Source organism: Mastomys coucha, unplaced genomic scaffold (assembly GCF_008632895.1).
Source record: "Mastomys coucha isolate ucsf_1 unplaced genomic scaffold, UCSF_Mcou_1 pScaffold16, whole genome shotgun sequence".
Taxonomy (NCBI): domain Eukaryota; kingdom Metazoa; phylum Chordata; class Mammalia; order Rodentia; family Muridae; genus Mastomys; species Mastomys coucha.
This window is the reverse complement of record NW_022196898.1, coordinates 66,978,132-66,990,139: the sequence shown is the minus strand read 5'-3', so window position 1 is coordinate 66,990,139 and position 12,008 is coordinate 66,978,132. Positions and strand designations below refer to the sequence as shown.

General features: G+C 37.6%; 1 protein-coding gene across 1 annotated transcript in view; it reads right to left on the bottom strand.

Annotated features, from left to right (window-relative positions):
- Dpyd (dihydropyrimidine dehydrogenase) overlaps positions 1 to 12,008 on the bottom strand; it is an 835,953-nt gene that overhangs the window by 128,086 nt on the left and 695,859 nt on the right. The window lies entirely within an intron of this gene.

Here is a 12,008-nt window from a genome sequence, read left to right as displayed (position 1 = left end):
TTTCATCTACAAGTTGATGCTTGAGAAACGTACATTGAATTACCAAAACAGAAACAAAAACTGGACACAGAAATAGCTGAGGGATTCTTAAAAAAAAAAAAAAAGATGTCTTTAATCTTTTCCTGTCTGTATCCAAGTAACAATCAACTAGTCCTCAATTTCTTGACTGTCACCTTTTTAAGGAGGTCCAAGTATCCCAGAGCAGGCCAGGCCTTCCTTCGCATATAGTTATCTCTGATTTATATTAATGTATGATTATATGCTTGGCAACACCATCCTTAGTTTTATGGAGACTTAGCAAAGGAAACGTGTTTGCTTTGATCATTATATTATTTCCAGCAATCACCACAGAATTTGTCACTTAGTCGCACTCAATGAGTCAAGTGAGTGATTCTTAAGAAAACATTTAAGAGACCACATGTTATAAAACACAAGTAAGTCACCTCAGGGTTAAAGAAGATTGGATCAGAGAACATATGAGCTTTCTAAATAAAAACATATTTTGAATTTTGGATTGTGGTTAAAACTTCTAAAATATTTTTCTTACATTTATTTATTTATTTATTTATTTATTTATTTATTTATATGCTTACACACAGTGGCAAGTACAATCTCCAGTTATTTCTTCAATTTGATACCACATACAGACTCCAGAGAGACACTCTTTTGCCAGATATCCCAGTATCATTCCAATTACAGAATGTTCAATATGGAAGTCAACTATCTTCCTAACCTTTATCCACGTGTACTCAGTAAAGCAATCCAACAAATAAATCTAAGAAAAGCCCAATTCCCTTTTATTTTACTTTTTTCAGATGTTGAATTACTACAATGGCTGACCAGTATGTATGAGACCCAATAGTCCATAGTGGTTCTAGTGTGCTTCAGCAGATAATCATGTCTGGAGATATTCAAGCTGTACAAATAAAATTGGGAGGGTTTGCTCATTCTTTGGTAGACTTTAAATCAACTCCAGATGATTAACTATACCCAAGTCAGTGTAAATACTATGTGAACTGTTGGCCAGTTCTCTTCATTTGGAGAAAATCAGCCTATCAGTGCCCAGGACAATTGTAACTGTTTTGACTATATTTTCTGTCTCTGCTCAATTTAAATAGTTCATGGAGAATATATAAAATAAAGAGAAGGACATAGATATTAAGGTGCTGGTAATGGTAACTGTTACGAAGGCATTAGGTAAAAAATTTGAATGAAAATTCACCCAAATGGGTAAATTAATAAGATTCTATTTCAAGGTCTCTAAAATCCTTCTAGGCCAAATAAACTTTATTATAATATATATGTCTACCAGTTCTACTTGGTAACTAGAAATATAAGTTGGTTGAAAGAAATAGTTAAAATATAAGATGATGAAGAATGTGGAATGAAGAGGAGGAAAGAAGAGAAAAAGAAGGAAAGAAAGGCCATATAGTATTGGGGGAGAGGTGAAGGGAGAAGAGGAGAGAACAAGGCAAGGTAAAGCAGAGCAGGGGAAGACAGGAAAGGACAGGACAGAAGAGAGAAGCTACCTAGCTATTCTTAGTTAAGAGTACAGTGCAACCATGATACCTGTGTAGTAGGTAGCCAAGTGGTAGGTGTTTCCAGATATTACAATGCTTAAAAAGAAGTATATGGAAATAGGTTATGAAAGACACCAAGCAGAAGGTTGCCAAGGGCTTAAGTCAAACGTTGCAGAAAATTACCAGGAAACTCAAAGTGACAAATGATCCCTAGATTTTCAAGCTTGAAAATCTAGGGATCCCCAGGTCCAGAGCTACTTCTTTTTGGTGGCTGAGAATGGAAGAAGAGTGAGAACTGAAGGTATAGGGGTGAACATTATAGGACATTTAGCTTCTGTTAGGGCAAAAGAGACCTAGGGAATATTGTTTTCACTGCTCTGTATTTTATTTTTTTAAGCTATATTTTATGAGCATGTAGTCATTTCATATTTCTCAATAGGACAGAATGACTAAAAGCATTGAAACTTGGTCAAGATGGCCAGAATGGCAGTGAGATGAGACAAAAGCACTTTAACGTGAAAGGAGTTAAAATGGCTCTCTGGTCAATGGTTTTTAATTATCTCATTTAGCCCTCAACATAACCCTAAAACTCAGAATCATTTTTTAACTGTCCTTGTGCAGATGGGAAAACCAGCTCTTAGAAAAGGTTGAATTAGAGACTTCAGGGCACACTTGGCTTGGGACTTCGGGATCCAGAACTCATGAAGGCAATCTTTGTCATAAGGTGTCCATGCAGCACTCATTCTAACACAGGACTGATGACTAAGTAGGACCCATGGGCACCCAAGACTCATGCCTCCATAGGACTCATGTAGGCAAATAAATATGAGGTAGACATAAACAGAGACAGAGAAGAAGACATTTTGAAGTTACAATAATCATGATTCCTTCAACCGTTTCAAGAACCAGACAAGCATGTTTAGAAACATTGGATCTTCAAACCCAATATGGCTACTTTTAAAAGAAAGTCCATGCTTCTGGATGAATACTTTCATTTGACTTCTAGATTGCAGAGTAAGAATGAAAATGACAAATCAAGCTCCCAATAAAGGAAAAATAAAATGACTTATTTTCCAATACTGAAATGTGGTTTGTTGCTATCAGAGGAAAATTTAACAATCTACTTTTCAGGCAGAGCACTAATCTTTCTCAGTGTTGATGAAGTTTTTTGTCTTAAGGAAAATTTTGAGAACATCATGATTTCCTCTATGGGAATTCATGTGATTTTTTTTTAAGGTGTAGAGAGCAAACATTTCTTTCTTTAATCTATTTTGATTGTGCTAATATTCTATTTTATAGTATATGCTTTTACTCTAGTCTCAGGACACACACAGAATAAATCTGTTTTTTTGTTTTGTTTTGTTTTTGGTTTTTTATTTATTTATTTTTTTAATCATGTTATTGCAGTAACGAAAGACACAGGTAAGAATTTTGCCCAAATGCAGAGCACAACTGACAAGAGTCCTGTCCACTGTGCCAACCTTCACCTTCCTACCAGTCTTTTTTTCCACCCTGCACAGATCATCAGGCCTAATACCTTTCCACATTCTACAGATCATCAGGCCTAATACCTTTCCACACTCTAGATCCTGTATGCCTCCCAGGAGGTCCACAGTAATCAGGAACACAAGATGTCCACCATAAACAAAGAGAGCACTGCCAGCCTCAAAGGAGGCTGGCTCCAGTCAGAGACACCCAGGCCAATTAACACCAGAGGTAATCAGATGGCCAGAGGCAAGCACAAGATCATAAGTAACAAACCTAGTGCAATTTGGCACCATCAGAAACCAGTTCTTCCACCAGAGCAAGCCCTGGATACCCTAACATGAATGAAATGACCCAAATAATGACCTAAAATCCCATCTCATGAAGATGATACAGGCCTTTATGGAGGATATAAAGAACTCACTTAAAGAAATACAGGAAAACACAGGCAAACAGAGAGACTTGATGCCCCAACGAATGGGGAGTTCTGGTAGGGTGGAGCACCTTCTTGGAGGCAAGTGGGAAGAGCAATGGGATTAGGAATTGTGAGAGGGGGATTACGAGGGCATGCAATGACTGTAATTTAAAATTTTTTTTGAAAAAAGATAAAAAATATAAAATGAAAATAAATCATGTCACATCATTTACTCTGTGGGATGCTTATAACTCTATTGCTAAAAATAAATCTAGAACTATTTGAAAGGAATGAACAGGAAAAATTTCCCAAATTGGTCATTCTTCATTTTTCCATTGATGAGAAAATACAAAAACCATTAAATCTCTTAATCATATATTCAGTAGACTCAGCTATGATGTGAATAATCACAGTATAGACTTAGTATCTTTGAAGTATAAAAGAACATGGTAGAGCCATGTGCTTTATTATCTAGAATGGCAATGTTCTGCGCAGTTGAGAGCTGCACCAAGGATTGAAATCTGAAGAGGGAAAAGAGATTACATTCTAGCAGGTAAGTACACATGGATAGCATGGGCAGTGGCAGAGACACAACTGGAGTCTTCAGGCAGATTTAGATGCTGGATCACCTGCACATACACACACTTATATAGCACTGTTCACACTATGAATCTAGATTTCTAAGTGATCTATTTCATTTCTACTGTCCTATAAGTTTAAACATTCTATTTTTCTTGAGAAATGTTCTGACACTAGGAATTTTGCACTTTGATATTTTCTTTAAAATATTTAGGTTTGAGCTATAGCTAGTGGTAAGCATTCCCTTTGCCTGAGTGAGATTCTGGTATATAAAACAAAAATTTAATACACAGGCACACATCTTGGGATTTCACTAGAACAATGATTATGTAGGTCTCCAGTGGGATACTGGAGCGAGGCCAGTAGTAACAATTTTCTCAGATACAGTTGGACCATACTTGGAGTAGTTTGGAGCACTGGTAAAGGTCAATATTATCTAAATATAAAATGCTATCTGCAAAACACATTTCTTTCTAATGATCCTTTTTCCTGTTTTTTTCACTATTAGTCATATTAACATCTTCACACCTCTTAAAATAAAATGTTATTTATCAGTTGCTGTGATTGAAGAGACAAGAACAATTTTTAGATTATATAATCACATGAGAAAAATAAGCCTTAGGGTGTATCATTAGGAACTGAGTGTCATCCATGGATGTGATATCAGAAACTCAAAGTGCTCAGAAAGGTGCTTGTGTGCCAGCTTTATACTCTATGGAGGGCAAGTGATTAAAACGTATAGCTGTTGTGCCTAAATGGGTGTATTTTACATGACATGCTTTAATTGTTTGTTTAGCTGCTTTGATTAATAGCTACTCCCATGTTTGTTTAGTATAATTGGTAGCTTCTTCATGGCAAAGGCTGGTGTATCTTTCTTCACAGCAGGGTGTCAGGTGCTGTTATGAAGATCATTGCCACCATCAATTACTTTCATATGCACTAGTGTCCCTATAGTGAGCTATTTTAAATAGGGACTGTAAGTTCTTGGGTAAGACCAGACCCATGTGGGCACCTAGAAGGCAGGTGGTAGCTGCCCGTATAATGTGGTTCAAGGTATGTCATAAAGCTTTTTCTGCATCAACAGCCCCCTTTGGGGGTCTGACCTGGTGCCCTAGATTTTTCCTCTAAATGAAGCCATGTTTTATCCAGAGCTCATCTGTGCAGTGGTGCTGTACAAATACCTCGGAAGGGACAGAGCATTTAGGGGGCTATTCCTTTCCCACAATTTCTCATCATGTGAAATTAAATTAATAGTGAATTATGCATTGATGGAGATGTATGTCTTTTAAAAGATCTTTTCAGTGCTCCATCTCTTTTAGTAGTCAGAATAAACCTCATTTAGGCAGAGGAGAAGGCAATGGTCTTTTCTTAAAACTGGAAAGAGATTGGGTTTGAAGAATAATTTCTTAAAGTCAAATCTACTTTTTATGACATTAAGTTAAATGGTGAAGAACATGAAACACAGAAGCCAGGCATGGTGACACATATCTGTAATCCTAACACTTGTGAGGTCGACACAAAATAACCTTTAGTTCAAGGCCAGTATCTGATACATAAAGAGTTTAAAGACCAACCTGGCTTACGAAGACCCTATCTCAAGACAAACACAAACACAATCAAGCAAAATAGCAATATATAAAAGCAGAGTCAACCACTTGAGTTCAAATGAATTCTTAGATGTATATTTGTTATTAACTTTCTTCCCAGATTAAATATTTTGCACATAGTAAAGGTAATATGCTGAAGGGTTTAAAGCCATAGCTACTGCTTAGTAAATTAGGCATGGATTAGACAGGATACAATTTTAAAATTTAAAAATGTTTGGTTTAATGTCATAGAAGCAAGTTGTGACCCTTATTTTTACTTTTATTAAGTAAAAAATAAATAAGCAAGTAAAAGCTCTGGGCTTGGTCAGCTGGTTTAAGTGTGAGACACAGTTCTTACTGGGGGCTGAGTTAGCTGGGTTGTCATTCTTTGCCTCAGTTCCTCCTTCCCTTTCCATCCTGAGCCATGTACATGAACCCTTCTTTCCATGAATGTTTACTTGGCTTTTGTTGGTGTGTGTGAAGAAACTGAAAGTCAGACTGACAGATTGGCAAGAGACTGTCTTTGTGCAACTTCAGCAATGTAGAATGCACCTAGCCATGGTCAAATGAAATTGTTTTGCTTATTCTAAAAACTTTGAAATACTCAGGACAATTTATTAAGAAGCTATCAAATCTAATGCTAAACTATGGTCCCAAGTAAGTAATTTAGCAAAGAAATACTGTAAAAGCAGAACAGCCTGACATGCATGGGTTTGCTTTAAGAGAGCAACACATTTTTCAAATGAGAGATTGAAATGTGCCAAAGTTCTAAAATGAACATCTTAACCTATGGGATATAACTCAGATAAACCTATGACCATAATTAACCTCCTTTTATTTCTTATCACATAGGCAGAAAAACCATCCAGTTCTTAGAAAACCTTCAGGCATCATCCTAGTAAGATACACATTTACAATTCAAATCTCAAGTACTCTCAAAGTTCCTATCAGCTCAGGAGTAAAACGAATATTAGAGAGTAAGTATATTCAAATAAGAATGCAAATGCTACACTGTCCTCACATTCCCATCTACAATAATACAAACTGCTACATAGATACCAAAGATTCCAGACTCAGCCCAGGGGTTTGTTTTTGTTGGTTTTGTTTGTTTCTTTGTTTTTTGGAGGAGAAACTGGGAAAGGAGAAATTTACATGTAAATAAAGAAAATATCTAATAAAAAAAGGAAAAAATCAATGAAAAAGTATCAGTAAATTTTTTCATATTTTAATTAAATATTTTATTTATTTACATTTCAAATGTTATCTCCTCTCCTGGTTAGCCCTCTGAAAAAATATTAAATACAAAAACAAAAACCAAATTCTGTCCCCCACCCCCACTCACCAATCCATTCTTTCCTACTTCCTTGTCCTGGTATTCCCCTATATTGAGGCATAAACCTTCACAGGACCAAAGGCCTCTCCTCCCATTGATCACCAACTAGGCCTTATGCAGCTGGAGCCATAAGTCCTACCATGTGTGCTCTTTGGTTGATGGTTTAGTCCCTGGGAGCTCTGAGGGTACTAGTTAGTTCATATTGTTGTTTATCCTAAGTGGCTGCAAACCCTTCAGCTCCTTGGGTCCTTTCTCTAGCTCCTTCATTGGGACCCTATGCTCAGTCCAGTGGATGATTGTGAGTCTCTACTTCTGTATTAGTCGGGTACTGGCAGAATCTCTCAGGAGACAGCTATATCAGGCTCCTGTTAGCCAGCACTTGCTGACATCCACAATAGTGTCAGGGTTTGATAATTGAATATGGAAAAGATTCCCAGGTATAGCAGTCTCTGGATTGTCCTTCTTTCAGTCTCTGCTCCAAAGTTTGTCTCTGCAACTCCTTAGATGGGTATTTTGTTCTCCCTTCTAAGAAGGAATGAAGCATTCACAAAAGAGATTTAATTATGTCAATTGTCTCAATGTTAATGTGTACATGTACATACAGGCATTGAAGAGGTGAGTAAATGGTGTCTGAGCCAGGTGTCTGATATGGGTGCTGGGAACTGCACTCAGTTCCTTTGCTGTATCAGTGCCCTAAGCACTGAGCAATTTCTTCAGGCTTGAAGCTAGTCAATCTTTAAGGAGTTCTCAGGAATAAAACAATCTTTCTATTACACTAAAAGGTTAAATTTTAAAAACTATGTTAAACATCTGAAATACTTTACCAAGTGCTTTAGTTTCCAAAACATGATACTAAGAAGCCAGAAATATAAAAGCTGTGACTTATTTTCCAAAATGTGCTCAAAATTATATAAAAGGGATTTTGTGGAGGTTGTTTTCCTTTTGCACATCCAATTTTTTTTGTTTGTTTGTTTTGTTTTGTCAAGACAGGGTTTCTCTGTGTAGCCCTGGCTGTCCTGGAACTCACTCTGTAGACCAGGCTTGCCTCAAACTCAGAAATCTGCCTGCCTCTGCCTCCCAAGTGCTGGAATTAAAGGCATGTGCCCGGAGATCCAACTTTCTTAATTTCAAGATTCAGAGTGCAGAAAGGTTAAAGGCTGTCTTTGGTCACACAGCTGGTCCAGGGCAGTGCTGGCTCCCACACTGCCTAATGTTGCTTTTGCAGTGGCACTAAATCCCATGGATCTTTGTATTTAGTCTACATATCTGTTCTGAGTGGAAGAATGGTAAGGTGCTTGAATGCAAATGGCCCTCACAAGCTCACGTATTTGAATACTCAATCCCCAGTTGCTAGAGTTGTTTGGGAAGGATTAGTAGGCATGGCCTTATTGGAGGAAGCATGTCACTGGGGATAGGGGAAGACTCTGAAGTTTCAAAAGGACCAGGGTATTTCAAATTAGCTTTTTCTCTGTCTCCTGGTTGTGTCTCCCTCCACATCCTCCCTTTTTCTGGTAGTGTCATAAGTTAGGAGTTCTCACTTAGTGCTCCAGCACTATGCCCATCTGCCTGATGCAATGTCTACCTCCAACATGGTTCTGGACTCTAATCCTCTGAAACTCTAACCTCCAAATAAACTCTTGTTTCTATAGGTTGCTTCAGTCATAGTGTCTTATCACAGCAATAAAAAAGTGGCTCCTGGTTTGGTTGATTCTTGGTATAATTCTTTTTGCTTCTATTTGGTTGATTTCAGCCCTGAGTTTGATTATTTCCTGTCTTCAACTCCTCTTGGGTGAATTTGCTTCTTTATGTTCTGGAGCTTTCAGATGTGCTGTCAAATTACTGGTATATACTCTCTCTAGTTACTTTTGGAGGCACTTAAAGCTATGAGCTTTCCTTTTAGGACTGCTTTCATGGTGTCCCATAAGTTTGGGTATGTTGTGGCTTCATTTTCATTAAACTCTAGAAAGTCTTTAATTTCTTTCTTTAATTCTTCCTTGACTAAGTTATCATTGAGTACAGTGTTGTTAAGCTCCCACATGTATGTGGGCATTCTATTGTTTATGTTGTTATTGAGGAGCAGCCTTAGTCTGTGGTCGTCTGAGCCCAACTAACTAAAGGGCACAGAGACATTATCCTAATTAACAAGAAATGAATGAAAAGGGAGACATAACAACAGATACTAAGGAAATCCAACAAATCATGAGAGTCTATACTCAACAAAGCTGGAAAACCTGGATGAAATGGGCAATTTTCTAGACAGATACCAGGTTCCAAAGTTAAATCAAGATCAGATCAACGATCTAAACAGTCCCATATATGCTAATGAAATAGAAATAGTCATTAATAGTCTCCCAACCAAAAAAAAAAAAAAAAGCTTAGGACCAGATGTAGAGTTTATCAAACCTTCAAAGAAGACCTAATACCAATACTCCTCAAACTATTCCACAAAATAGAAACAGAAGGTACTCTGCCCAATTCTTTCTATGAGGCCACAATTACTCTTATACCTAAACCACACAAAGACATAACAAAGAAAGAAAACTTCAGACCAATTTCCCTTATGAATATTGATGCAAAAATACTCAATAAAATTTTTGTAAACTGAATCCAAGAACACATCAAAACGATCATCCATCATGATCAAGTAAGCTTCATCCTAGGGATGCAGGGATGGTTCAGTATTTGGAAATCCATCAATGTATTTCACTATATAAACAAACTCAAAGAAAAAAACATGACCATCTCATTAGATGCTGAGAAAGCATTTGACAAAATCCAACATCCCTTCATGATAAAAGTCTTGGAAAGATCAGGAATTCAAGTCCTATTCTTTTTTTTTTATATATTTTTTGAGACAGGGTTTCTCTGTTTAGCCCTGGCTGTCCTGGAACTCACTCTGTAGACCAGGCTGGCCTCGAACTCAGAGATCCGCCTGCCTCTGCCTCCCAAGTGCTGGGATTAAAGGCGTGCGCCACCACCGCCCGGCTTCAAGTCCTATTCTTAAACATAGTAAAAGCAATATACAGCAAACCAGTAGTCAACATCAAACTAAATGGAGAGAAACTTGAAGCAATCCCACTAAAATCAGGAACTAGACAAGGCTAACCACTCTCTCCCTACCTATTCAATATTGTACTTGAAGTCCTAGCCAGAGCAATTAGGCAACAAAGGGAGATCAAAAGGATACGAATTGGAAAGGAAGGAGTCAAATTATCACTATTTGCTGATGATATGATAGTATACTTAAGTGAGCCCAAAAATTCCACCAGAGAGCTCCTAAACCTGATAAACAACTTCAGCAAAGTAGCTGGATATAAAATTAACTCCAGCAAATCAGTGGCCTTCCTCTACACAAAGGATAAACAGGCTGAGAAAGAAATTAGGGAAACAACACCCTTCACAATAGTCACAAATAATATAAAATACCTTAGTGTGACTCTAACTAAGCAAATAAAAGATCTGTTTGACAAGAACTTCAAGTCTCTGAAGAAGGAAATTGAAGAAGATCTCAGAAGATGGAAAGATCTCCCATGCTTGAGGATTAGCAGGATTAATATAGTAAAAATGGTCATCTTGCTGAAGGCAATCTACAGATTCAATGCAATCCCCATCAAAGTTCCAACTCAATTCTTCACAGACTTAGAGCAATTTGCAAATTCATCTAGAATAACAAAAACCCCAGGATAGCCAAAACTATTCTCAACAATAAAGAAACCTCTGCTGGAATCACCATCCTGGACCTTAAGTTGTACTACAGAGCAATTGTGATAAAAACTGCATGGTAGTGAGAAAGTGACAAGCAGATAGATCAATGAAATAGAATTGAAGACCCAGAAATGAACCCACAAACCTATGGCTACTTGATCTTTGACAAAGGAGCTAAAATTATTCAGTGGAAAAAAGACAGCATTTTCAACAAACAGTGCTGGCTCAAATGGGGGTTACCTTGTAGAAGAATGCAAATCGATCTATTCCTATCTCCTTGTACAAAGCTCAAGTCCAAGTGGATTAAGGACCTCCACATAAAACCAGGTACATTGAAACTAATAGAAAAGAAAGTGGGGAAAAGCCTTGAGCACATAGGCACAGGGGAAAATTTCCTGAACAGAACACCAATAGCTTGTGCTCTAAGATCAAGAATTGACAAATGGGACCTCATAAAATTGCAAAGCTTCTGTAAGGCAAAAGACACTGTAATAGGGCAAAACGTCAACCAATAAATTGGGAAAAGATCTTTACCAATTATATATCTGATATAGGGCTAATATCTAATATATACAAAGAACTCAAGAAGTTAGACTCCAGAGAACCAAATAACCTTATTAAAAATGGGGTCCAGATTTGATGATTGAATATGGGAAGGATTCCCAGGTGGAGAAGTCTCTAAATTGTCCATCATTTAGTCTCTGCTCCATAGTTAGACTCTACAACTCCTTAGATGGGTATTTTGTTCTCCCTTTTAAGAAGTAACTAAGTATCCTCACTTTGGTCTTCCTTCTTCTTGAGTTTCTTATGGTTTGTAGTTTGTACTTTGTGTATTCTGATCTTCTAGGCTAATATCCACTTATCAGAGAATGTATACCATGTGTGTTCTTTTGTGATTGGGTTACCTCACTCAGGATGATATTGTCCAGGTCCATCCATTTCCCCAAGAATTTCATAAATTCATTGTTTTTAATAGCGGAAGAGTACTCCATTGTGTAGATGTACCATATTTTCTGTATCCATTCCTCTGTTGAGGGACATCTAGGTTTCAATCATCAACTCTATACACTATTGTGGATGCCAACAAGTGCTGGATGACAGGAGCCTGAGGTAGCTGTCTCCTGACAGTACCTGACTAATACAGAAGTAGAGGTTCACAGCCATCCATTGGACTGAGTACATGGTCCCCAATGAAGGAGCTAGAGAAAGGACGCAAGGAGCTGAAGGGTTTGCAGCCCCATAGGAGGAACAACAATATGAACTAACTAGTACCCTCAGAGCTCCCAGGGACTAAAAATCCAACCAAAGAGTACACATGGGAGGACTCATGGCTCCAGCAGCATGTGTATAGTAGAGGATGGCCAAGTCGGTCATCAATGGGAGGA